The 26,443-nt window shown below is 50.1% G+C and overlaps 1 protein-coding gene across 1 annotated transcript in view; it reads left to right on the forward strand.

Moving 5' to 3' along the window:
* Positions 1 to 5,184: 5,184 nt before the first annotated feature.
* ABCA5 (ATP binding cassette subfamily A member 5) overlaps positions 5,185 to 26,443 on the forward strand; it is a 230,244-nt gene continuing 208,985 nt past the window's right edge. Inside the window, exon 1 of the mRNA XM_068263315.1 lies at positions 5,185 to 5,289. The gene's annotated coding sequence lies outside the window, so the exon portion shown is untranslated. The remainder of the gene's footprint in view (positions 5,290 to 26,443) is intronic.

Below are 26,443 nucleotides of genomic sequence, written 5' to 3' on the forward strand. Positions count from 1 at the left end.
TCGCCATCTCTGTCCAGGAAAGTCTGTTTGTGAAAAGGAAAACATGTCTCATGGGAAAGGGGGCATCAGCTACTGATGAAGTTCAATGCTTGGTCAGGGTTTCTCTTTAACAGACGTCTAAGTAGGTCTTCCCTGCAAAGTGTTGGATAAACCCCCACCCCCATTAATATAAAATAACAAAAATGAAGCATATTACACACATAGGCAGAGTTACTTGGCTTCTGCGCTGGCTGATCTGGCTTGCTGCTGGGCGGGCTGACATGATGCCAAGGGTTCTGGCAATCCCCCTATAGCATTCCCTGACCTTAATAGTGCATCCTCATCTATGGGACTTCCATTGAGGCACCACAACTCCCAGCATGCCCTCAGAAGCCAGAAACAGGCCTTCGGGGAATACCGCGTTTAATCAGGAAATACTGCGCCCAGCAAAGCAAAGCCCCTGTGCCCTAGCAAAGCAAAGCCTAAAAGCGCTTGGGCAAGGATTGCCTGTGTTCACATATGAGCGGTTCGTTTCCGATCCGCTCACCAAAGCACTGCCTGTACCATTGTTGGAGTGATTTGCTTATAATGGAAGGTATAGGGAAAGCGCAAAGCGCTAAAAAAAACACTCCGCTTTGTATAGTGATTTCCCCAGCGCTTTTAAGAATAAATACATTGTATTTATTCTTTTCTGGGTCAAAGAGTACCCAAACTGATGCTTGGGTACAAAATCCCATACTTACCTAAGAAGAGGTTCAGTAAGCCAGAACCCAGGCCCGGTTTTACATTACAGGAGCCTATAGGCACGGATGTTCTGGATACCTAGACTTTGGCTTCCATGAACCTACAAACCCCCACCAAAACGCACTGCAAGTGTGCTGGCTGCCACTTCTCCCTAACTTCCCTCCTCTGCCTGGCATAGGTAGCTACAGGTGCCCCTTAGTATTAGGTAGCCAGAGGTACCCTCAGTATTAAGTAGCTATAATGATTACTGAAGCTATCACTCTCCTTTGCTGAACCTGTTTTGAATGCATGTTGTGTAGTATTGCCCATATTGTGGAGCTCTGCACATCTTTTCAAATAGCTAATTCGGGTACAGCCTCTGTCTGAAAGCGCTGCAGATTTCTCCTGCTATACAAAATTAACGTAAGTATACTTCAACCTGCATTCAGAGTTTTAGATTAGGAATTAGAACATAATTTGCATCCGATTTGCATTCAAGGCATCTATTTAGCCCCTGTGGGGCTCTGCATGCCTCTGTTGGCTTACATTTCAGTTTGCAGCCTGGAGCGCAGTCACTTGTTTGATGTCTGTTTTAAGTAGCTAGTGGTGCCCCAAACTGAAGGGAGAATTCATTACTGGAATGCAGAGACCCAGGTGAGTAACCTCTCATTTACGCTCTGCTTGGAACTCTGCATAGGGAAGGAGGGAGGGAGGCATTTGGGGAGTGGACTGGGCCGTCTTTCCACCCTCCGGCGCCTGTAGGCACGTGCCTACAGCGCCTTATGGTAAATCCGGCCCTGCCAGCACCTATTCAGTAAGGAGACCCTGGGCAAGACTCCCTAACACTGCTTCTGCCTACTGAGCGCACCCTAATGGCTGCAGCTCTGGCGCTTTGAGTTAGCCAGGAGAAAAGCGCAATATAAATAATCTGTGTCTTGTCCTCTGATCCCCCGTCGTCACTTGTGGACCCTTAAAGACTACCGACTAGGGCTTGTCGGTCAACTGATGGGGGCGGAGCTCCTCTTCAAGCCCGAGTGCGGCTGCACTAGTGCTCTGTGGTACTGTGCAGGTGTGGCTCCAGCACGGCTGCGCTCGGGGCGGCGCTGATCAGCCAAGGGTCCCGAGGAGAGAACCGGAGGAGAGCGTGGGAGGCTGAGTCTGCAGGGTCCAGGCTTTCTGTTCTTCTGGGTGGAGACTGAATTCTCCTCATGCTTGTTATGGGGTTGCATGTCAGTAACCCAGTTTTGCATGTAGTATTGCTGAAGCATGCTGAGTATGGAAGAATGACCTCCCTGCCTAGTGACCACAGATTGCCAGATGCAAACCTAAAGCATGGTAAAGCAGGCCCTCTGCATTCCTATAGCCTCGGCATTTGTATAATTATGAATAATACTTCAGTAAGGGGGTGTGGCTGGGGTATCCCTACAGTTATAACAAGGTGAGATCATGGTTGCATGACCCAATTTCGGCCAAGCTGCAGCAGTGACACAGATACACTCACATCTGACTCTAGGATACTTTGGTATACAAAGGAGTTCCAGGTACCTACATTCTGTGGCTGCAAAACAAGCCCAAACCACACCCCACTACCGCCATGCTTTACATTTGGTATGCAGTGTTTGTTGTGGTTGATTTTATGACACCGGGAAGGGGGAGGGAAGAGGGGAACCACTAAACACCAGGGAACTGTGTTTTGGGGAAGGAGGGAGGATCAGTATACTACGCCCAGAGAGCTGTATAGGGGAGGAAGGGGGACCCCTAAACACCAGAGATCACTGTATAGGTGGGGAGGGGGGAACCACACATCAACAGGAAGTACAGTATGGGGGAGGAAGGGGAGAGCCACTCAACACCAGGGAACTGTATGGGTTCAGGGAATTGTAATTGGGGGTAGGGGTTGGGTAGGAGGTAGGAGGAATTAGGAGGTATGAGGAATTGAAAAGCATATGGAGGCTGCCATATTTATTGTCTTTTAAACAATACCAGTTGCCCGGCTCTCCCGTTGATCTCTTGGGCTGCAGTAGTGTCATAAAATCTCATGTCGTTTCTGAGCTCGGATGCAGATGCAGCTGCATAGGGGGACTGCCCGGTCTGCCGCCCACGCGGAATGCTAACAATGGCCCGGCCAGTGGACAGGAGCATCTGATAGGTGGTGAATTCACAGCCTGTCAGATGCTCGTGGAAAAGAGGCCTTAATCAAGCGCCATGTTGATCGAGATTTCCTGAACATTACTTACAGCCGGATGTGGGATCTGGTCCATATACATTTTATATAGGAGAATGATCAGCCTGCCTCTCACTGGCCAGCAGGTGTCAGCACTGTCCGGTGAAGATAACACTCCATTCATTCTCCTATATTAAAGGACAACCGAAAACAGAGGGATATGGAGGCTGCCATATATATTTCCATATTTATTTTAAAACTAGTTACCTGTCTGTCCTGCTGATCCTCTGCCTCTAATACTATTAGCCATAGCCCCTGAACAAGCATGCAGCAGATCACGTGTTTCTGACATTAATGTCAGATCTGACAAGACTAGCTGCATGCTTGTTTCTGGTGTGATTCAGACACCACTGCAGCCAAATAGACCAGCAGGGCTGCTAGGCAATTGGTATTGTTTAAAAGACAACAGTAAGGAGAGTAATATGGAGGCTGCCATATTTGTTTCCTGTCAAACAATACCAGTTGCCTGGCAGCCCTGCTGATCTATTTGGCTGCAGTAGTGTCTGAATCAGACCAGAAACAAGCATGCAGCTAATCTTGTGCGATCTCATCTAACAATAATGTCAGAAACAGCTGATCTGCTGCATGCTTGTTCAGGGTCTATGGCTGAAAGTATTAGAGGCCGAGGATCAGCAGGGCTGCCAGGCAACTGGTATTGCTTAACCCCCCTGGCGGTTTGCTAAAAATCCGCCAGGGGGCAGCAAATCCATTTTTTTTTTTTTTAAATTTCTTTTTCATGTAGTGAGACAAGGTCTCGCTACATGATAGCCGCTGCTCAGCGTCATCCCCCCAGCCCCTCCAATCGGAGATCAGGAGATCGACGTCAAAGGGGACTCCGATCCACCCCACAGCGCTGCCTGGCACTGATTGGCCAGGCAGCGCACGGGGTCTGGGGGGGGGGGGGGGGCCACGGCGGATTGCCGGGTAGTGGCGGCGATCGGATTGCACACGCAGCTAGCAAAGTGCTAGCTGCGTGTAGCAAAAAAAATTTATGCAAATCGGCCCAGCGGGGCCTGAGCGGTGCCTTCCGGTGGCATAGCCGGAGCTCAGCACGGGCTTACCGCCAGGGAGATTAATAGGAAATAAATATGGCAGCCTCCATATCCTTCTCACTTCAGGTGTCCATTAATGTGTCCTTTAATGATGCAATCTTTATGGTACAATTTTATTAAATCTATCTAGTAAAAGGGTAAACTGGGTGCGTATACTTCGAACAGATACATTCCTCATATTACAAAGAAGCGTTATAATTGTATAATTCAGATTGTATTATTAAAGCGGGAGGGAAGGGACGCGGGCGGGTAGCGCCGATACGGAGGAGGCAGGGGAGCGGCGCTAACAGGCGAGAGGTAAACATTGTGCTGGCGACACGCTGCGTGTCGCCAGCACTGCGGGGGGTATAGCGGCGTGCAGGGGGGTCTTGGAGGCACACCATGGGTCAACAGAGGCTGGTGTTAGTGTGCACAACCAGCCTCTGTGACCCACTAGCATAAGTAAATCCCACCTTGGGTTCTCTTTTTAAAGAGACACTGAAGCGAAAAAAAATATATGATATAGTGAATTGGTTGTGTACTATGAATAATTACTAGAAGATTAGCAGCAAAGAAAATATTCTCATACTTTTATTTTCAGGTATATAGTGTTTTTTCTAACATTGCATTATTCTATAATATGTGCAGATTACACAACACTCAGCATTCAAAATGATTCTTTCAGAGCAGTCTGTGAACTAATGACCTCTCCTCTGGCAGAGAAAAAGTAAATAGTTCAGGAACAGTTGAGATAATAAAAGTCAGATAACAGCCCTCTTCACAACTTTCAAAGTCGTAGAGCTTAATGGCTTTTTTGCATAGAGATAACAACTGGAGTTTCTTAACTCTTCCTGTACTGGAAACAATTAGACTGATGTATCTGATCTTAATGTTTTATTTCTTATCTGTACTACACATACAAATCATAATATCAAATTTTTTTTTTCGCTTCAGTGTCTCTTTAATGGGCACTTTTAGTTTCAGGCTGCAGTTCCCCACAGTGGCCGGCAGGTGTCAGCAGCGTACAGGGATGATATCGCTCTCTTCTCCCTGCTATTAGGCTCAGGCTGCAGTTCCGCTCAGTGGCCGGCAGGTGTCAGCAGCGTACAGGGATGATATAGCTCCGTCCGCTAGCTGCAGTTCTCCGCTGTGGCCGCTGGGTGTCAGCAGTGATGGCTCCGCCCCCTGCAGGCTTAGCGATCTCCAGGCTGCTCCGGTCTACACAGCGCAGCGATCTGGAGTCTGCGGGTCCGGCCCGGGAACTGTTACCAGGGTAACCCCGCGTGCCTGGAGGAGCAGCATCCCCCAGCTGTGTGACGCCAGCAGTGCCAGGCAAGTACCCCGGGGTGCTGTGTGCCCCCCCCCCCCCCTCCATCACTGTGTGTGTATTGCCTGTCACTGCAGTGTGTGTGCTGTACACAGGTGCCTGGCCATTGTGGCTCCCCCTCCTCCATCACTATCCTGTGTGCCCCCTGCTACCCCCCTCCTCCTCCATCACTGCCCTGTGTGCCCCCTGCACCCCCCTCCTCCATCACTGCCCTGTTTGCCCCCCTCCTCCCATCACTGCTCTATGTGTCGCCTGCTGACCTCCATCACTGCCCTGTATACCCCCCTCCATCAGTAACCTGTATGCCCCCTGCTGCACCCCCCCCCCCCTCTCCATCACTGCCCTATGTGCCCACAGCTACCCTTCCTACCATCACTGTCTTGTGTGCCCCCCTCCATCACTGCCCTATGTGGCCCCAGCTGTGCCCCCCCCCCCCCATTACTACTACCATGTGTGCCCCTTAGCTGTGTGTTGTCATTGCATTGTGTAGCAGTATGTACAGCCTTGTCATTGCTCTCACAGTTGTGTGCTGTAATTATGGGTATTCAGTTGTCATTGTGTTGTAAAGGTGTGTGTGTGTTCACACATCATTGCACTGTGTGCAGTTGTGCCTCAGGGTTGTGTAGTTATCACCATCATCATCAGATTGTGTGTCTCCAGCCTTGTCATCAGGTTGTGTAGTTGTATAATGTAGCTGTGAGTATTGTTACATGATTGTATTGTGCAGTTTTGTCCCTAGCCTTGTCACTGGGCTCTATAGGTAGGTAGGTGTGTGTGTGTGTGTTAGTGGGCTCTATAGGGATTTGTCTTAGGGGGCTCTATATGTAGGTAGGTGTGTGTGTGTGTGTGTGTGTGTGTTTGTGTGTTTGTGGGCTTTATAGGTGTGTGTGTGTGTGTGTGTGTGTGTGTGTGATCAGATCACTGCTTAGTTGTGAAAGGTTTGTGTAGTCATGTGATGGCAGTGTGTCCAACCTTGTCAGTGCTCTCACCCTGTGTCTCCAGTTGTGTCATAGGGTTGAATAGTTCTTACTATTGTGTTGCATAGGTGTGTTTTGTCAGATCATTGTATTGTGTAGCATAGTGCCCAGCCTAGTCATTGCTCTGACCATTGCATTGTGTAATTGTCATTGCATATGCTAGCTGTTTGTTGCAGATTATTCCACTGCTATGTGGATGTCTGCACTGTTTGTTCACCTTGGGTTGTGTCACTGTATTGTGCAGCTGTGTGTGTGCAGTGTGATCATTGTACATTGGAGGTGTGTGAACACTGTCAGGGTGTTGCAGTGTGAAGCTAGGTGTGAGCAGTCAGGGTGTTGCAGTGTGGAGCTAGGTGTGAGCGCTGTCAGGCTGTTGCAGTGTGGAGCTAGGTGTGAGCGCTGTCAGGTTGTTGCAGTGTGGAGCTAGGTGTGAGCGCTGTCAGGCTGTTGCAGTGTGGAGCTAGGTGTGAGCTGTCAGGCTGTTGCAGTGTGGAGCTAGGTGTAAGCACCGTCAGGTTGTTGCAGTGTGGAGCTAGGTGTGTGCACTGTCAGGGTGTTGCAGTGTGGAGCTAGGTGTGAGCACTGTCAGGCTGTTGCAGTGTGGAGCTAGGTGTGCACTGTCAGGCTGTTGCAGTGTGGAGCTAGGTGTGTGCGCTGTCAGGGTGTTGCAGTGTGGAGCTAGGTGTGAGCACTGTCAGGCTGTTGCAGTGTGGAGCTAGGTGTGCACTGTCAGGCTGTTGCAGTGTGGAGCTAGGTGTGCACTGTCAGGCTGTTGCAGTGTGGAGCTAGGTGTGTGCACTGTCAGGCTGTTGCAGTGTGGAGCTAGGTGTGTGCGCTGTCAGGTTGTTGCAGTGTGGAGCTAGGTGTGAGCGCTGTCAGGTTGTTGCAGTGTGGAGCTAGGTGTGTGCGCTGTCAGGTTGTTGCAGTGTGGAGCTTGGTGTGAGTGCTGTCAGGGTGTTGCAGTGTGGAGCTAGGTGTGAGCGCTGTCTAGGTGTTGCAGTGTGGCGCTAGGTGTGGGCACTGTCAGGTTGTTGCAGTGTGGAGCTAGGTGTGAGGGCTGTCAGGCTGTTGCAGTGTGGAGCTAGGTGTGAGGGCTGTCAGGCTGTTGCAGTGTGGAGCTAGGTGTGAGCGCTGTCAGGCTGTTGCAGTGTGGAGCTAGGTGTGAGCGCTCTCAGGGTGTTGCAGTGTGGAGCTAGGTGTGAGCACTGTCAGGGTGTTGCAGTGTGGAGCTAGGTGTGAGCGCTGTCAGGGTGTTGCAATGTGGAGCTAGGTGTGAGCACTGTCAGGGTGTTGCAGTGTGGAGCTAGGTGTGAGCACTGTCAGGCTGTTGCAGTGTGGAGCTAGGTGTGCTCTGTCAGGCTGTTGCAGTGTGGAGCTAGGTGTGTGCGCTGTCAGGGTGTTGCAGTGTGGAGCTAGGTGTGTGCGCTGTCAGGGTGTTGCAGTGTGGAGCTAGGTGTGAGCACTGTCAGGCTGTTGCAGTGTGGAGCTAGGTGTGCACTGTCAGGCTGTTGCAGTGTGGAGCTAGGTGTGCACTGTCAGGGTGTTGCAGTGTGGAGCTAGGTGTGAGCACTGTCAGGGTGTTGCAGTGTGGAGCTAGGTGTGAGCACTGTCTAGGTGTTGCAGTGTGGCGCTAGGTGTGGGCGCTGTCAGGCTGTTGCAGTGTGGAGCTAGGTGTGAGGCCTGTCAGGCTGTTGCAGTGTGGAGCTAGGTGTGAGCGCTGTCAGGCTGTTGCAGTGTGGAGCTAGGTGTGAGCGCTCTCAGGGTGTTGCAGTGTGGAGCTAGGTGTGAGCACTGTCAGGGTGTTGCAGTGTGGAGCTAGGTGTGAGCGCTGTCAGGGTGTTGCAATGTGGAGCTAGGTGTGAGCACTGTCAGGGTGTTGCAGTGTGGAGCTAGGTGTGAGCTGTCAGGGTGTTGCAGTGTGGAGCTAGGTGTGAGCGCTGTCAGGCTGTTGCAGTGTGGAGCTAGGTGTGAGCACTGTCAGGGTGTTGCAGTGTGGAGCTAGGTGTGTGCGCTGTCAGGTTGTTGCAGTGTGGAGCTTGGTGTGAGCGCTGTCAGGGTGTTGTAGTGTGGAGCTAGGTGTGAGCACTGTCTGGGTGTTGCGGTGTGAGCACTGTCAGGGTGTTGCAGTGTGGAGCTAGGTGTTAGCACTGTCAGGGTGTTGCAGTGTGAGCACTGTCAGGGTGTTGCAGTGTGGAGCTAGGTGTGGGCACTGTCAGGTTTTTGCAGTGTGGAACTAGGTGTGAGCACTGTCAGGATGTTGCAGTGTGGAGCTAGGTGTGAGCGCTGTCAGGATGTTGCAGTGTGGAGATAGGTGTGAGCGCTGTCAGGATGTTGCAGTGTGGAGCTGGCTGTGAGCGCTGTCAGGATGTTGCAGTGTGGAGCTAGGTGTGAGCGCTGTCAGGATGTTGCAGTGTGGAGCTAGGTGTGTGCGCTGTCAGGTTGTTGCAGTGTGGAGCTAGGTGTGAGCGCTGTCAGGCTGATGCAGTGTGGAGCTAGGTGTGAGCACTGTCAGGGTGTTGCAGTGTGGAGCTAGGTGTGAGCAGCAAGGGTGTTGCAGTGTGGAGCTAGGTGTGAGCTGTCAGGGTGTTGCAGTGTGGAGCTAGGTGTTGCAGTAAGGGTGTTGCAGTGTGGAGCTAGGTGTGAGGGCTGTCAGGCTGTTGCAGTGTGGAGCTAGGTGTGAGCACTGTCAGGCTGTTGAAGTGTGGAGCTAGGTGTGAGCACCGTCAGGTTGTTGCAGTGTGGAGCTAGGTGTGAGCACTGTCAGGCTGTTGCAGTGTGGAGCTAGGTGTGAGCACTGTCAGGCTGTTGCAGTGTGGAGCTAGGTGTGAGCGCTCTCAGGGTGTTGCAGTGTGGAGCTAGGTGTGAGCACTGTCAGGGTGTTGCAGTGAGTACGTTTGAAATCGGCGCTGGTAGATTTGGGCGCAGGATACAGCGGTATATGGCTGATCCTGCTTCTGCACAAGTCCGGGCAGATTTAATCACTATTCCCCCTTTCAGGCCGCCATGGATAGGGGGGAATGAAATAATTCGGCTTCCAGCGATTGCTGGAGGCCGAATTATTATGTTTTTTTTAAGCAACCTCGGCTCCGTTTTCTGAAGGAGCCGACGTTACTGAGCGCTTCAATAGGAGTGATTCATATTGAAGTCTATGGAGGCGCCGGCTGCGCCCAAATCTAGCAGCGCTGAAAAGCACTGCTCCGGTTGCAGTGTGGAGCTAGGTGTGAGCACTGTCAGGCTGTTGCAGTGTGGAGCTAGGTGTGAGCGCTGTCAGGCTGTTGCAGTGTGGAGCTAGGTGTGAGCGTTGTCAGGGTGTTGCAGTGTGGAGCTAGGTGTGTGTGCTGTCATGTTGCAGTGTGGAGCTAGGTGTGAGCACTGTCTGGGTGTTGCAGTGTGGAGCTAGGTGTGCACTGTCAGGGTGTTGCAGTGTGGAGATAGGTGTGAGCACTGTCTAGGTGTTGCAGCGTGGCGCTAGGTATGTGCGCTGTCAGGATGTTGCAGTGTGGAGCTAGGTGTGCACTGTCAGGGTGTTGCAGTGTGGAGATAGGTGTGAGCACTGTCTAGCTGTTGCAATGTGGAGCTAGGTGTGAGCACTGTCTAGGTGTTGCAGTGTGGAGCTAGGTGTGAGCGCTGTCAGGGTGTTGCAGTGAGGAGCTAGGTGTGTGCGCTGTCAGGCTGTTGCAGTGTGGAGCTAGGTGTGTGCGCTGTCAGGCTGTTGCAGTGTGGAGCTAGGTGTGCGCGCTGTCAGGCTGTTGCAGTGTGGAGCTAGGTGTGCGCGCTGTCAGGCTGTTGCAGTGTGGAGCTAGGTGTGCGCGCTGTCAGGCTGTTGCAGTGTGGAGCTAGGTGTGAGCACTGTCAGGTTGTGGAGCTAGGTGTGAGCACTGTCAGGTTGTGGAACTAGGTGTGAGCACTGTCAAGTTGTGGAACTAGGTGTGAGCACTGTCAGGTTGTGGAACTAGGCGTGAGCACTGTCAGGTTGTGGAGCTAGGTGTGAGCACTGTCAAGTTGTGGAACTAGGTGTGAGCACTGTCAGGTTGTGGAACTAGGTGTGAGCACTGTCAAGTTGTGGAACTAGGTGTGAGCACTGTCAGGTTGTGGAACTAGGTGTGAGCACTGTCAGGTTGTGGAGCTAGGTGTGAGCACTGTCAGGTTGTGGAACTAGGTGTGAGCACTGTCAGGTTGTGGAACTAGGTGTGAGCACTGTCAGGTTGTGGAACTAGGCGTGAGCACTGTCAGGTTGTGGAGCTAGGTGTGAGCACTGTCTGGGTGTTGCAGTGTGGAGCTAGGTGTGCGCGCTGTCAGGCTGTTGCAGTGTGGAGCTAGGTGTGTGCGCTGTCAGATTGTTGCAGTGTGGAGCTAGGTGTGAGCACTGTCAGGTTGTGGAGCTAGGTGTGAGCACTGTCAGGTTGTGGAACTAGGTGTGAGCACTGTCAGGTTGTGGAACTAGGTGTGAGCACTGTCAGGTTGTGGAACTAGGTGTGAGCACTGTCAGGTTGTGGAACTAGGCGTGAGCACTGTCAGGTTGTGGAGCTAGGTGTGAGCGCTGTCAGGGTGTTGCAGTTTGGAGCTAGGTGTGAGCACTGTCTGGGTGTTGCAGTGTGGAGCTAGGTGTGTGAGCTGTCAGGCTGTTGCAGTGTGGAGCTAGGTGTGAGCGCTGTCAGGCTGTTGCAGTGTGGAGCTAGGTGTGAGCACTGTCTGGGTGTTGCAGTGTGGAGCTAGGTGTGTGAGCTGTCAGGGTGTTGCAGTGTGGAGCTAGGTGTGAGCGCTGTCAGGGTGTTGCAGTTTGGAGCTAGGTGTGAGCACTGTCTGGGTGTTGCAGTTTGGAGCTAGGTGTGTGAGCTGTCAGGCTGTTGCAGTGTGAAGCTAGGTGTGAGCGCTGTCAGGCTGTTGCAGTGTGGAGCTAGGTGTGAGCACTGTCTGGGTGTTGCAGTGTGGAGCTAGGTGTGAGCGCTGTCAGGGTGTTGCAGTTTGGAGCTAGGTGTGAGCACTGTCTGGGTGTTGCAGTGTGGAGCTAGGTGTGTGAGCTGTCAGGCTGTTGCAGTGTGGAGCTAGGTGTGAGCGCTGTCAGGATGTTGCAGTGTGGAGCTAGGTGTGTGAGCTGTCAGGCTGTTGCAGTGTGGAGCTAGGTGTGAGCACTGTCTGGGTGTTGCAGTGTGGAGCTAGGTGTGTGAGCTGTCAGGGTGTTGCAGTGTGGAGCTAGGTGTGAGCACTGTCAGGTTGTTGCAGTGTGGAGCTAGGTGTGAGCACTGTCAGGGTGTTGCGGTGTGAGCACTGTCAGGGTGTTGCAGTGTGGAGCTAGGTGTGAGCACTGTCATGGTGTTGCGGTGTGAGCACTGTCAGGGTGTTGCAGTGTGGAGCTAGGTGTGAGCACTGTCAGGCTGTTGCAGTGTGGAGCTAGGTGTGAGCACTGGCAGGCTGTTGCAGTGTGGAGCTAGGTGTGAGCACTGTCAGGGTGTTGCAGTGTGAAGCTAGGTGTGAGCGCTGTCAGGGTGTTGCAGTGTGGAGCTAGGTGTGAGCACTGTCAGGGTGTTGCAGTGTGAAGCTAGGTGTGAGCGCTGTCAGGGTGTTGCAGTGTGGAGCTAGGTGTGAGCACTGTCAGGGTGTTGCAGTGTGGAGCTAGGTGTGTGCGCTGTCGGGGTGTTGCAGTGTGGAGCTAGGTGTGAGCACTGTCAGGCTGTTGCAGTGTGGAGCTAGGTGTGAGCACTGTCAGGGTGTTGCAGTGTGGAGCTAGGTGTGAGCACTGTCAGGCTGTTGCAGTGTGGAGCTAGGTGTGAGCTGTCAGGCTGTTGCAGTGTGGAGCTAGGTGTGTGCACTGTCAGGGTGGAGCTGGTTGTGAGCTGTCAGACTGTTGCAGTGTGGAGCTAGGTGTGAGCACCGTCAGGGTGTTGCAGTGTGGAGCTAGGTGTGAGCTGTCAGGGTGTTGCAATGTGGAGCTAGGTGTGAGCTGTCAGGGTGTTGCAATGTGGAGCTAGGTGTGAGCTGTCAGGGTGTTGCAGTGTGGAGCTAGGTGTGAGCACTGTCAGGGTGTTGCAGTGTGGAGCTAGGTGTGTGCACTGTCAGGGTGGAGCTGGTTGTGAGCTGTCAGGGTGTTGCAGTGTGGAGCTAGGTGTGAGCACTGTCAGGGTGTTGCAGTGTGGAGCTAGGTGTGTGCGCTGTCGGGGTGTTGCAGTGTGGAGCTAGGTGTGTGCGCTGTCGGGGTGTTGCAGTGTGGAGCTAGGTGTGTGCGCTGTCAGGCTGATGCAGTGTGGAGCTAGGTGTGAGCACTGTCAGGGTGTTGCAGTGTGGAGCTAGGTGTGAGCACTGTCAGGGTGTTGCAGTGTGGAGCTAGGTGTGAGCACTGTCGGGATGTTGGTGTGGAGCTAGGTGTGAGCACTGTCAGGGTGGAGCTAGGTGTGAGCTGTCAGGCTGTTGCAGTGTGGAGCTAGGTGTGTGCACTGTCAGGGTGGAGCTGGTTGTGAGCTGTCAGGGTGTTGCAGTGTGGAGCTAGGTGTGAGCACTGTCAGGGTGTTGCAGTGTGGAGCTAGGTGTGTGCGCTGTCGGGGTGTTGCAGTGTGGAGCTAGGTGTGTGCGCTGTCGGGGTGTTGCAGTGTGGAGCTAGGTGTGTGCGCTGTCAGGCTGATGCAGTGTGGAGCTAGGTGTGAGCACTGTCAGGGTGTTGCAGTGTGGAGCTAGGTGTGAGCACTGTCAGGGTGTTGCAGTGTGGAGCTAGGTGTGAGCACTGTCGGGATGTTGGTGTGGAGCTAGGTGTGAGCACTGTCAGGGTGGAGCTAGGTGTGAGCTGTCAGGCTGTTGCAGTGTGGAGCTAGGTGTGTGCACTGTCAGGGTGGAGCTGGTTGTGAGCTGTCAGGGTGTTGCAGTGTGGAGCTTGGTGTGAGCACTGTCAGGGTGTTGCAGTGTGGAGCTAGGTGTGAGCACTGTCAGGGTGTTGCAGTGTGGAGCTAGGTGTGAGCGCTGTCAGGTTGTTGCAGTGTGGAGCTAGGTGTGGGCACTGTCAGGGTGTTGCATTGTGGAGCTAGGTGTGAGCACTGTCAGGGTGTTGCAGTGTGGAGCTAGGTGTGAGCGCTGTCAGGTTGTTGCAGTGTGGAGCTAGGTGTGGGCACTGTCAGGGTGTTGCATTGTGGAGCTAGGTGTGAGCACTGTCAGGGTGTTGCGGTGTGAGCACTGTCAGGCTGTTGCAGTGTGGAGCTAGGTGTGAGCACTGTCAGGCTGTTGTAGTGTGGAGCTAGGTGTGAGCACTGTCAGGGTGTTGCAGTGTGGAGCTAGGTGTGAGGGCTGTCAGGCTGTTGCAGTGTGGAGCTAGGTGTGCACTGTCAGGCTGTTGCAGTGTGGAGCTAGGTGTGAGCGCTGTCTGGGTGTTGCAGTGTGGAGCTAGGTGTGAGCTGTCAGGATGTTGCAGTGTGGAGCTAGGTGTGAGCACTGTCAGGGTGTTGCAGTGTGGAGCTAGGTGTGAGCACTGTCAGGCTGTTGCAGTGTGGAGCTAGGTGTGTGAGCGCTGTCAGGTTGTTGCAGTGTGGAGCTAGGTGTGAGCGCTGTCAGGCTGTTGCAGTGTGGAGCTAGGTGTGTGAGCGCTGTCAGGGTGTTGCAGTGTGGAGCTAGGTGTGAGCGCTGTCAGGCTGTTGCAGTGTGGAGCTAGGTGTGTGAGCGCTGTCAGGTTGTTGCAGTGTGGAGCTAGGTGTGAGCGCTGTCAGGCTGTTGCAGTGTGGAGCTAGGTGTGTGCGCTGTCAGGCTGTTGCAGTGTGGAGCTAGGTGTGCGCGCTGTCAGGCTGATGCAGTGTGGAGCTAGGTGTGAGCACTGTCAGGGTGTTGCAGTGTGGAGCTAGGTGTGAGCGCTGTCAGGGTGTTGCAGTGTGGAGCTAGGTGTGAGCACTGTCGGGGTGTTGCAGTGTGGAGCTAGGTGTGAGCACTGTCAGGGTGTTGCGGTGTGAGCACTGTCAGGTTGTTGCAGTGTGGAGCTAGGTGTGAGCACTGTCAGGATGTTGCAGTGTGGAGCTAGGTGTGAGCTGTCAGGGTGTTGCAGTGTGGAGCTAGGTGTGAGCGCTGTCAGGCTGTTGCAGTGTGGAGCTGTCTTTGCACTGTCAGATTGTGCATTGATGTCCCTGCATGGTGCAGTGCTGTGTATTGCTATGTCCTTGTTTCCGCTGATGGCAGCACTGTGTACCGTTGTGTATTGAATGCTGGCATTGTAAGGCTGTGTGGGTGTTGTGAGCATTGATTGCCTTGCAGTCCCTTAGCTGCCCAGTCCTTAGTGTTATTTATTGCTCCTTTATATTTCATGTACTGTTTGTGGCAGTCAGCTGTTTGTGTTACAGTTCTGTGATAATGGTTGGTAAATGTACTCTTCCTGTTGCTGGTTGTATAATAACCTCGTATAAGCATATGTCGCCCTCCGGTGTTGTAGAGCAGCATGTCGCCACTGTCTCAGCTAGTCATCAGAGATGGGCAACAACATGCAAATTGTCAGGCGACTTGGCGGGCAATCGACTCCCCCGATTCGATTAGTATACTCGGAATCCTTTGAAAATTGGTGCTGCCAAGTGCATGCCTGATCGACAGTACGACCAATTTTGGGCTAAAATTGGTTGTATTAATCGGTCGGACATGCAGCAGGATGTAGGGGGGACTAGCTCGATTGGGTGCGTGGCGCAAATTGCAAGCAACAAAACCCCTGACATTGTCTTCCCCCCCCCCCCTCCCTAATGTGCAATTTTGGAACGCCAATAACTGATGCCGGTCAGTTTGATCAATTGGCTGTCAGTACACTAAAGCACAACTTCAATTTTTTGGGCCAATCACTGACCAATTTTACCATTTCAAACATTGAATACTATGAGCGGATGGTGCAGGTGAACCCTCATACTACATGTAGGTGGTAAAATTAGCCGATGGTTGGACAATCAAAATTGAAGGTGTGTACCAGGTTTCAGTGTCAAGCAGACTACAATTGCCTTTGAGGGTCTCATTTAGTAGTGTCTGGTGTCCCTGAGGAACTCCACTGTAGGGATGACTGGAGGCCACATTCACACCTGCGCGATTTCACGCATGCATGATCCTGCGCTTGCGTAACATTCGTGAGTGTTGCTGCAATTTTTTTTTTTAATTATAATTCTTATTATTTTTTGCACCTGTATTTGAAATTTCGCATCGAGATTTCTCCATGACTACCAATAAAGTCAGTTTACATGGAAAATACATTTTGCTAACTGAAAAACTGCATGGATGTTTTCATGCAAAACGTGTGTGTGTGTGTGTGTGTGTGTGTGTGTGTGTGTGTGTGTATGTGTATATATTATAATATAGCCCTGGAGCCCACTTGAAAGCGCAAACCGCATATTTGTGATAGAGTTTTGTGAGCGATTTCCCTTCTCCTATACGTGAACGCGGTGGCTCCTCCAGGACCGCCTAACGCCGATCAGCGTAAAGTCCTGGGGGAGAGTTTTGGAGGAGATCGCGTGCGCCAATGCGCGCTTCTCCAATTGGATGCCGATCGCCGTTCCGAGACTGTTTAGACAGCGAAACCGCCATTTATTTACTTAATACAGTGCCGCGATCTATGGCAGGTGTGTGATTCAACCACCACTGCAGCCAGATCGATAGTGGGGCTGCCAGGCAACTGGTGTTCTTTAAAGGATACCCGAGGTGGCATGTGACATGATGAGGTAGACGTGTATGTACAGTGCATAGCACACTAATAACTATGGTGTGTTCCTTTGTATTCTTTTCCTGCCTGAAAGAGTTAAACATCAGGTATGCAAGTGACAGTTTGCATAACTCTCACTGATAAGAAATTACAGCCATAAAACACTTTCCTGTCAGTAAATGGCTTCTGACAGCAGGCAAGAGATAAATGATGTCAATAATTCATAGTTTTGAGGTGAAGGTGTCATTGAGCAGAGACAATGAAACCGTAAAAAAAACTTAACTAGTTTTAAATATAAAATAACTTGAATATATAATTTTTTTTTTAAAAAAAAATCATTTTTAGGAGGAGGAGGATGGATAGAATTGTTTTTTCTCATCAGTTTATTTTCACCTCGGATGCCCTTTAACAGGAAATGACTATGGCAGCCTCCATATTCCTCTGACTTCAGGCGTCCTCTGCGTCACCCATCACTGATACCTGAAGAAGTGGATCTTGGTCCCGAATCGTGTTTTTTGTGCTGAGATAATTTGCTGCCAGTAATTGGCTGTTTGTTCCGGGATGGTCGGCTTTCTCTCTGTTTATATTGTAATTCTTCTATCGCTGGGATGCCTCCACCACACAACATACAGATGCTGAAATAACGTCCTCCGCTTATTCCTGCCATCTATAGAGCCTGAAAGCTGAACTCAATGTCCTTATTTAAGCTTTGCTGCCAGAGGAATAGAAAGGCTTTTATTGCCGGGTTCCTCCCTTTTATACTTGTGTCGGGTGAACAATGTACGAGGGATCCTAGTCAGAATATCACCTAGAAACCCGCACAGGTCAGCGATACCGGCCAGCAGAACGGCTTCCGGGCAGGTTGGCAATAATGACTCCCGGCAGCAGTTTCATCCCTAATCGTGAGCAGATTCACGAACTACTCAGAACTACTGAGCCTGCGCAGTACAGCCCGGAGGACGTCCGATGACGTCAGCACGCCGGCGTGGAACGCACCATGGAGCGCAGAAGAGGCCTGGCCAGGTCGGGTCGGCCACCGGAGACCACCGGGAGCCTGCGGAGCGGCGCCGAGGGCACCTCCTGCCTGCCACGGGCTGGAGGAAGCCCCAGGTAAGTGGAAATGGATTTTTATTTTTTTTAGCTAGTCCCTGAACCTTCCCTTTAATTGAGGCAGGTGAGGCCTGCAGTTCTTTAGATGTTGTCCTGGGTTCTTTTGTGGCCTCTCGGATGAGTTTTCTCTGCACTCTTGGGGTAATTTTGGTCGGCCGGCCACTCCTGGGAAGGTTCATCACTGTTCCATGCTTTTGCCATTTGTGGAAAATGGCTCTCACTGTGGTTCGCTGGAGTCCCAAAGCTTTAGAAATGGCTTTATAATCTTTGCAATTGCGTAATGTAATTATTATATGAAGTGGTGGTTATTGAGGTACAACACCTCTCTTTTTCATTTTAATAGTTTTGAACTCAGTCTTACATACCTTTCGGGCCCTCTTACCCCCTTTGTGCTTCTCACCCTCCTTTGGGGGGTGCTATTGGTCCCACGTGGCTTTGCAATACCAGTCTGCTGTTCTGAGGGAGCGACCGAGTCCAGCATACTCTGGACACCTGAGTGGAGTCGGGTTTGTGAAAATCCACCTGCTTCAAGTGTTTGGTTGCTCCCTTTGCAACCTACCTTTGTGAGCATCTCCATTCCTATGCTACACGTTTCTCGATTTAGTGACATATTGCGCTCTTTGGGCTCCTGATGTTTCTGTATTTCTTTTCGAGGAGCACAGTCCCCTCCTCTTGGTGACTTGTAAAGTACTCATCAGACACTTCCTGCTCCACAGACCTCTGGAGATAAAGACTACAGCGTTCCTGGAGAGTTTAGTCTTTGCCACGCCCAGCCTGAACCGCACCATGGGGGGGCGGAGCAGCCTTACCTCCAGCTCCTGCTAAACTCCAGGATGTGTTGAAGACATTGCATATCGTAGAGCATTACAGGATGTGGTTTCTTTGCAGCCTTGCTTGGCTGCCGCTAAATAATAGGCAGAACCCAGCTGGCTATTGTTAGTAAAGATATCACTATTGTCCTTGAGGCTGTAATAAGTATTATTCTCGTGTGCAGGTGGATGAAGCAATAAACACTGAGGTGAATAGGCCTGTGCACAGTACTGTGATAAAAGGTTATCCGTCTAGTAAACTGGCCATCCTCCTGGTGGAAGGGGCTCCCCTCTGTCTGCCCCTGGAGATTGGTCTCTCTGCGGTTATAAGGTTGGTTGAATGGGGCAATGCACAATATGCACAATACTGCTAACCTAAAACGGCACACAGCACTGGTGTTTCTCTGAGTTGGTCCATTTAAAGCGCACCTGAACTCAGAACTTCCTCTCAGATCTAAGGCTACTTTCCCACCAAGACGTTGCGTTTTAGGTTACGTTATGGTCACATAACGTGCCCCTAACGCAACGCATGCTGGTGTTGAAGTCGGACGTCAGATTGAGCTGCTTTATGCAGCTCTCAAAGCAGCCGCTCCAGGTTAGTGATAGGAAGTCCGGATCTTTTTAAGGATTCGGATCATTTGAATCGGATCATTGAAAAGATCCGGATCTTTGAACCGAATCATTTGAATCATTTTACTAGGGAAGCAGACTGGGTGAAATGACTAGCAGGACAGGACTTTCCCTGCACTGTACATTCTGTATGTTCCTGTTTCTTCCAGACAGACATCCACTGTGAACCAAATGTTTCATTGTGGTGATCCGGATGATTCGACTCACAAAAAAGATCCGGATCAAATGAACGATTCGTTCATGATCCGGATAACACTACAGTCCTACCACGAGTCTCTGCAGTGCAGTGAATATTAATTAGCCATGTGGCTGGCGGAGGAGGAGGAGCAACATTACTGAGCATGTGCAAACAGTCTAACGCTGCTTAGCCCAGTATAACGTACAGCATGCTGCACTTTGTATAAACGTGCTGCGTTACTATGTAACGCAACATGGGCACTGTGAACAGCACAATTGATTTTACAGTGCTGTGAGTTACGCTGCGTTACTGGCTGCTGTAATGTGGGACTTTAATGTCCCACTGTGAAACCAGCCTTAAAGAAAACCTGAACTGAAAATTAAAAGTCAAAATAAGCATACACAAGTCATACTTGCCTTCCATGTAGTCTACTCCTCAGTGTCTTTCTCCTCTCCCGCGTCCTGTTTGTTCACTGTGATCAAGGGAATTTTCCATCCTCCATTTTGAAAATGGCCATTACCCATAACAGCTTTCTGGTCAGCACACAGTTAAACTGTAACATCGCCCACTTGAGCCATAGGGAAACATGGACATTACCTGGTACATCAGTTTTCCTCTCAGCTATAACTGACAGCAACTGATATTTTACTGACAGCAACTGATCTATATTTCAGATCTGACAAAATATTGTCAGAACTGGAAGGGATGATTGTCAGAAGAAAATGGTGAACTTCTGAGAGGAACTGATGGCAAGGTAACTATGCAATGTTCATTTGAAGTTACCTCGTGTTTATTTTAAATATTTTTACTCAGTACAGGTTCTCTTTAAAGATAAGCAACAGCATAATAACCTTTAAAGACAACTGTAGTAAGAGGTATATGGAGGCTGCCATATGCATTTCCTTTTTAGCAATACCAGTTGTCTGGCAGCCCTGCTGATCCTCTGCCTCTAATCCCTTTAGCCAGAACCCCTGAACAAGCGTGCAGCAGATCAGGTGTTTCTGACATTATTGTCAGATCTGACAAGATTAGCTGCATGCTGGTTTCTGGTGTTGTTCAAACACTACTGCTGCCAAATAGATCAGCAGGGCTGCCAGGTAACTGGTATTGTTTAACTACTTAACGACCGCTCCATGCCAGTTGGTGTAGCCGTGGCGGCAGCCCCAGGACCGCTCAATGCCAATTGTCGTGAAGCCCTGGGGCGGGGGTTTTACAGGAGATCACACGCAGTGTCACACTTCCGTCCCCCTGGGGGGCACGAGAGCGATTTGCTCTCATACATAGGCTGATCCAGCAGCAATCACAGCCCACCAACAGAAATCTCTGTTAGTGGGCAGAAAAGGGGGGGGGGGGGGAAATCACTTGTGTACTGAGTTGTACGGCCCTGCAGCTTGGCCTTAAAGCTGCAGTGGTCTAAATTGTGAAAAATAATAGCTTGGTTACAAGGGTAATGTAAGCCTATGGTCCTCAAGTGGTTAAAAGGGATTAAATATGGCAGCCTCCATATTCTGCTCACTGCAGTTGTCCTTTAGGGCCTGAGCCCAGTAATGCAGTTGTGTCTGCTTTTCAGCAACACATCAATGTTACAGATGCTGAAAAGCGGACATAACTGCGTTAGTGGGCTCAGGCCCTTAAAGCAGATCCGAGATGAAAAACTAACTATACAAGTTGTCTATATATCTTATCTAAAGTGTAGATCGTTTACACAGCAAATCTAGCAGCAAACAGCTTCAACCGTTTATGATTATTTCTTCCTGAGATGCGATAGCAGCCATGTTCTGTTTGTAAAATCTTACACACAGACAAGCTGATCTGCATATCCAGACCTCAGCCTGTGAAAACCTAATCCTCCCCTCTTCTCTTCCCCCCTCCCCTCTTCTCTTCCCCCCCTCTTCTCTTCCCCCCTCCCCTCTTCTCTTCCCCCCTCCCCTCTTCTCTTCCCCCCTCCCCTCTTCCCTCCTCCCCTCTTCCCTCTTCCTCTGAAATCTCTGGCTATTAACACCTCCCACTCCTCCTGCCCAGACTGAGCTCCCATAAGCCCTTGCTACTGTCTGAAAATGCCAAGGCACTCTGAAAAGCTGTGGGCGAGGCTTGTTTAACTTATAGGGAATTAGAGTATTAAAACAAAACAATAAAAAGTATTTGGCTTGAGGAATGCCCTATAAACTATATGAAAGGAACACAATTATGCAATGAGTAAAAGTTTATTTTGGATCCACTTTAAAGATAAACATTTCCTTCTTACAGCTGATATAAATCTGCAGTGTGTCTACTTCCTGCTTTCATGGAAGCAGACATTTTGTTAACACCCTGTGCTTACAAATGAAGTCTCTCTGCTGTGGCGGTCAGCTGATACAGCTGAGGGATCAAATTACAACTTGTGCTTAGTCACAGATGAGGGGGGTTTAGACAGGCTAAACTCTCTAAATACATACAGGGTGCATTTCTCTATGCTTTCCTTCTGTCCTGTGCAAGAGTTCAGGTCCACTTTAAAGGGTATCTGAACTGAGTATAATTATTTAAAATAAACACATGATGTAGCTGCAAATGAATATTACATACTTATCTCACCGTCAGTTCCTCTCAGAAGCTCACCATTCTCTTCTTACAGTGATCCCTTCCAGGTCTGAGAAGATTTTGTCAGAACATAAATATACCAGTTGCTGTCAGTTATAGATCAGCAGCTGTCAGTTACAACTGAATGTGCAAGGTAATGTCCATGTTTCCCTATGGCTCAAGAGGGTGATATTACAGTTTAACAGTGAAGCTGTTATGGGGTAATGGCCATTTTTGAAATGGAGGATGGAGAATTCCATTGATCACAGTGGACAAATGGGACACAGGAGAGGAGAAAGAGATTGAGGAGTAGACTACACAGGAGGTAAGTATGACCTGTGTATGGTTATTTTGACTTTTCATTTTCAGTTCAGGTTGTCTTTAAGAAGCAAGATTGAGATTGTCGGATTTAACCTCAGTTAAACAGCAATTACTTTAAACTGAAGAATAGTGTAGCACTGTTTAATACAATGCAAGGGCACAGATGCATATGCGCATACAAGATATAAGTGAATAAAAGCTTATCTCTCGGCAACGGAAGTCCTTCAGCACGAGTGTTCTGCTGCTTTGTGTTACCCAAAAGGCAGCCATGCACAGGGAGATCTAGTGGCTGCGCCTTCAGTCGTGGGGTGTAGACAACGTGTTTCGAGGCCCCGCTTCTTAGTCAGGTCAGAGTGCCGTGATTACCTGGAGCACATCTGGCTTCTCAGATGGCAGCGATTTTTGTGCTATACAGGGCTGCTATTTGGCTCTTAACCACTTCACCACTGAGGGGTTTTTCCCCTTATGGACCAAAGTAATTTTCACCTTTCAGTGCCCCTCCCTTTCATTCGCCAATAACTTCATCACTATGTATCACAACAAAACAATCTATATCCTTTTTTTTTTTTTTTTTTTTTTTTTTCCAGATAAAAAGAAGCAGTCAGATAAGTGGCCCTTTCAGAGCAAAAAGCCCTTTTTTAGACAGGATCATACTAAGGGGCAGAGACAAAAGAACTTATTTTTCGAGAAAGGCAATCCCCAACTTGTACCCTAATGTGGAAGGCCAAGTCAAGGCATCTCTGGCACACAGTGTTGGGGCAAGGGTTCATCTGACCACTGATACCTGGTCTGCAAAGCACAGTCAGGGCAGGTATCAGGGCTGTGAAGTTGGAGTCGAAGCGTCGAAGTCAGAGCTATTTTGGGTACCTGGAGTTGGAGTCGGAGGTTTCATAAATGGAGGAGTTGGAGTCGGAGGATTTTTGTACCGACTCCACAGCCCTGGCAGGTATATCACCTATACCGCACATTGGGTAAACCTGCTGAACACTGGCAAGCATGGTATGCGTGGCTCTGCAGTGGAGTTGGAGACACCACCACGAATGGTAGGCAGGTAGGTACGATGGTGTCACGCTGTCCTGGGACTGACTTGCCTGCAAGCCGAGAGTCAAACCGGACAAGCACTTCTGGCCACTCTGAACGAACAGGTGGACAAGTGGCTGAACCCGCACCAACTGGAGATCGGCAAAGTGGTGTGTGACAACGGAAGCAATCTGTTGGCGGCATTGAATCTGGGAAAGTTAACACGTGCCCTGCATGGCACATGTTCTAAATCTTATTATACAACGTTTCATGTCGAAGTACCCAGGCTTACAAGAGGTCCTCCAGCAGTCCAAGAAGGTGTGTGGCCATTTCAGGCGTTCCTACACGGCTATGGCGCGCTTTGCAGATGTTAAGCGGCAAAAGAACCTGCCAGAGAGACTCTTGATTTGTGACGGCCTGGCTCGCTGGAATTCAACCCTGCTAATGTTCGACCGCCTGCTCCGACAAGAAAAAGCCATCGAGTATCTGTACGACTTGGGTAGTAGGACAGGCTCTGCGGAGCTGGGGATTTTTTATGCCGCATTACTGGATGCTCATGCGCAATGCCTGCAGGCTCATGCGTCCTTTGAGGAGGTGACAAACCTGAGTAGTCGCGCTGAAGGCACCATCAGCGACCTCATCCCGTACGCGTTCTTCCCGGAGCATGCCCTGGATCAGGCCGTAGATGAACGTGACCAGTAAGAGGAAGAGTTGTGGGCGCCATCACCACCAGAACCAGCCTTGTTGTTGTCACCTGCAGTACCTAGTGCAACACAGGTAGAGGAGTCTGAGGAAGAGGAGTCAAAGGAGGATGGTAGCTTTGAGGTGGAAGACCAACCACAGCAGGCGTACCAGGGGGCTTGTGTTCGCCTTTCGTGTAACCTTGGTGTTGTACATGGCTGGGGGGAGCAACAGACCTTCCATGACGTCAGAGAGACGAGGAACGGGAGATGGCTAACTCAACCTTGTGCAAATGAGGTCTTTCATGCTGTCCTGCCTGTTATGGGACCCCCGTATAAAAAGTCTTAAGCACAACGACCTGTACTAGGTGGCAACGCTACTAGACCCTCGTTATAAACACAAAGTGGCGGAAATATTACTGAATTGCCAGAAGGCAGAAAGGATGCAGCAGTTGCAGAACAAGCTGGCAACTATGCTTTACAGTGCGTTTAGAGAAACTCTGAAGTATTTATTTATTTTTTTTATACAAGTTTTTGTCATAAAATCCTGTTAAGCATGAATGCCCCCCCCCTTGAATCGCCGTATCCCTGTGGTAGATGAAGGATTTATTACAGTGTAGTAGACCTGCAAAGTTCTACGACTTTGCAGGTCGCAGATTCTACTGCCCTGGAGAGGCAGAGCTTTGAGCTGTAGCTCTGCCTCTCCGCAATCAATCTCCGCCTCCTCCCCGCCCCTCTCAGTGAAAGAAGATTGAGAGGGGCGGGCAGAGGCGGCGATCAGCAGAGATTGATTGATTGTGGAGGAAGCAGAGCTGCATCGTAAAGCTCTGCCTCTTCAAGGAAGTAAAGCTCTGCGAGCCCGGAAGCTTTGCAGGGCTATTACACTGTAATAATTCACCCATCTTCTGCAGGGATGCAGCAATTCAACAGGGGCATTCATGCTTAAAGGGGAACTGAAGTAAGCGGTATACGGAGGCTGCCATATTTATTTCCCTTTAATCAATACCAGTTGCCTGGCAGCCCTGCTGGTCTTTCTCTGCAGTAGTATCTGAATAACACCAGAAACAAGCATGCAGCTAGTCTTGTCAGATCTGACTTTAAAGTCTGAAACACCTGATCTGCTGCATGCTTGTTCAGGGGCTATGGCTAATAGTATTAGAGGAAGAGGATCAGCAGGGCTGCCAGGCAACTGGTATTGCTTAAAAGGAAATAAACATGGCAGCCTCCATATACCTCTCTCTTCAGCTCCCCTTTAAGAGGATTTTATGACAAAAACATGTTAAAATAAAAAAAACCCCTTTTTTTTTCCCTGTCACAGCACGTCAGGAAAGAGGTGCCAGTAATCCTCCTCCCACGGCCACACCGGCAAGGAAAGGACCCTGTAGTGATGTGTTGTTGATGGCGAACATGCGCAGTTTCTTTAGTCTGACGCATCTCCACAGGCCTTCGGGATCCACCCTCCAACGCCTGGACCGGCAGGTAGCCGACCACCTGGCCTTAAATGTGGATGTAAACACTGTGAGCAGCGATTAACCCTTGGACTACTGGGTGCGCAGGCTTGACCTGTGGCCAGAGCTGTCCCAATTTGCCATCCAACTTCTGTCTTGCCCTGCCGCAAGCGTCCTGTCAGAAAGGACCTTCAGCACAGCTGGAGGCATTGTCACTGAGAAGAGAAGTCGCCTAGGTCACCAAAGTGTTGACTACCTGACCATTATTAAGATGAATGAGTCATAGATCCCGGACGGTTACTGCCCGCCGGAAGACTTGTGACTAAGTCCCCAGACTCTTCCACACTGCTGTCTTTACTCTCTCTCCTTGCTGCGGTTTTGTGACATTTTTCTCCAGGTAAATCCTGAAATTTTTCAGGCTGCTGCGTCAGCAGCAGCTGCTACAATACCTAATTTTTCAGGCTTGTGTACATGCCTACATTTTCTGGCCTCTGGTGATGCACTGTGGCTGCAACAACAAAAAAGGCATGTACATGTGCCAATTCCCCTTCGTGATCGTTACCTTGTTGTGGTGAAGGGGCTTGCGTATCACAATGAAGCAATGACCGCCGGCTATATGAGTGTCTCGGGGGGCACACCCAAGATGAGGTCGTTGCTTCATTGTGGACAGACCAAATTCGATCGGCTGGATACATTTTGGCAATTTTTTAAATTTTATTTATATATATATATATATATTTTTTTTTTTTTTATGGTTACCTCAGGGGATCAAAAAAGTCTACTAGGCCAACACTGGGCCCACACTGCAGAATCAGTGTTTTCTGGGTCACTTTACTATAATTGAGATACCTCAGCCTGTCCATGGGGGCTGGAAAAAGGCCATGGCCTGCACTCTCGCTAACGTGCGCACATTAGCATGGCAACCACTACACAAAGATTGCGGCCCGAGAAGAGTAACCTTTATGTCCTGAGAGTGTCAACTATTGACAATTCTTTGTGGTTGTTTGCGGTGCGTTAAACTGTTAATTTGGTCTGTCAGTGTGAAGCGGGCGTAACTCTTACACTACCTGATCGACCTGTACACACGCCGGACGTTGTAAAGCACTTTATTCCACCAATTTAGGAATGTACTGTGACTTCTGCTCTTTAGTGATTAAAACACGACTTTGCGGCAACTCTGTAATGTTTGGTGGAACTTTTGGCATGGATCCCCCTCCAGCATGTCCCCTGTCCAGGTGTTGGGCCCCTTGAAACGTTTCCATCACTTTTGTGGCCTGAAACAGTCTTTGTAGGTTTTGGAATTCGCCTGCCCATTGAAGTCTATGGAGATTCGACTATTCGCAAATTTTTGTAGCGATTCAGATCTGAAATTTGCGAGCCCCAAATTTTGATATTCGGCCCATCTCTAGTACAGGATAGGTATTCCCTCACCCTGTATTTTACTTCAGTACCCAAGGATCCCATCAGGGCAGAAGGTCTGTTTGATTTAGTATCTTCTTTTCTGCAAAAGCAATGTTGTTTGTCCCGTTCTGAATCCGGAGTGGGGAAAGGGGTTTTACTCTAAAGTACTTCTGATACTGAAGCAGTCGGAAGCTTCGTAGGATTTTTGAACCCTTACATTGTGGAGAAGAAGTTCAGAATGGAAAGCATAGCCTCTGTTCACAACCTGCTGAGTCCCAGGGCATTCTTAGCGCCCGTGGATTTGGAGGATGCGTACCTCCATGTTCCCATCCATCCGTCCTGCCAGAAGTTGATAAGATTCAGACGGGGGCTGCAGTTTGTCACTTTCAGTATCG

The sequence above is a fragment of the Hyperolius riggenbachi genome, chromosome 12 (assembly GCF_040937935.1).
Source record: "Hyperolius riggenbachi isolate aHypRig1 chromosome 12, aHypRig1.pri, whole genome shotgun sequence".
Taxonomy (NCBI): domain Eukaryota; kingdom Metazoa; phylum Chordata; class Amphibia; order Anura; family Hyperoliidae; genus Hyperolius; species Hyperolius riggenbachi.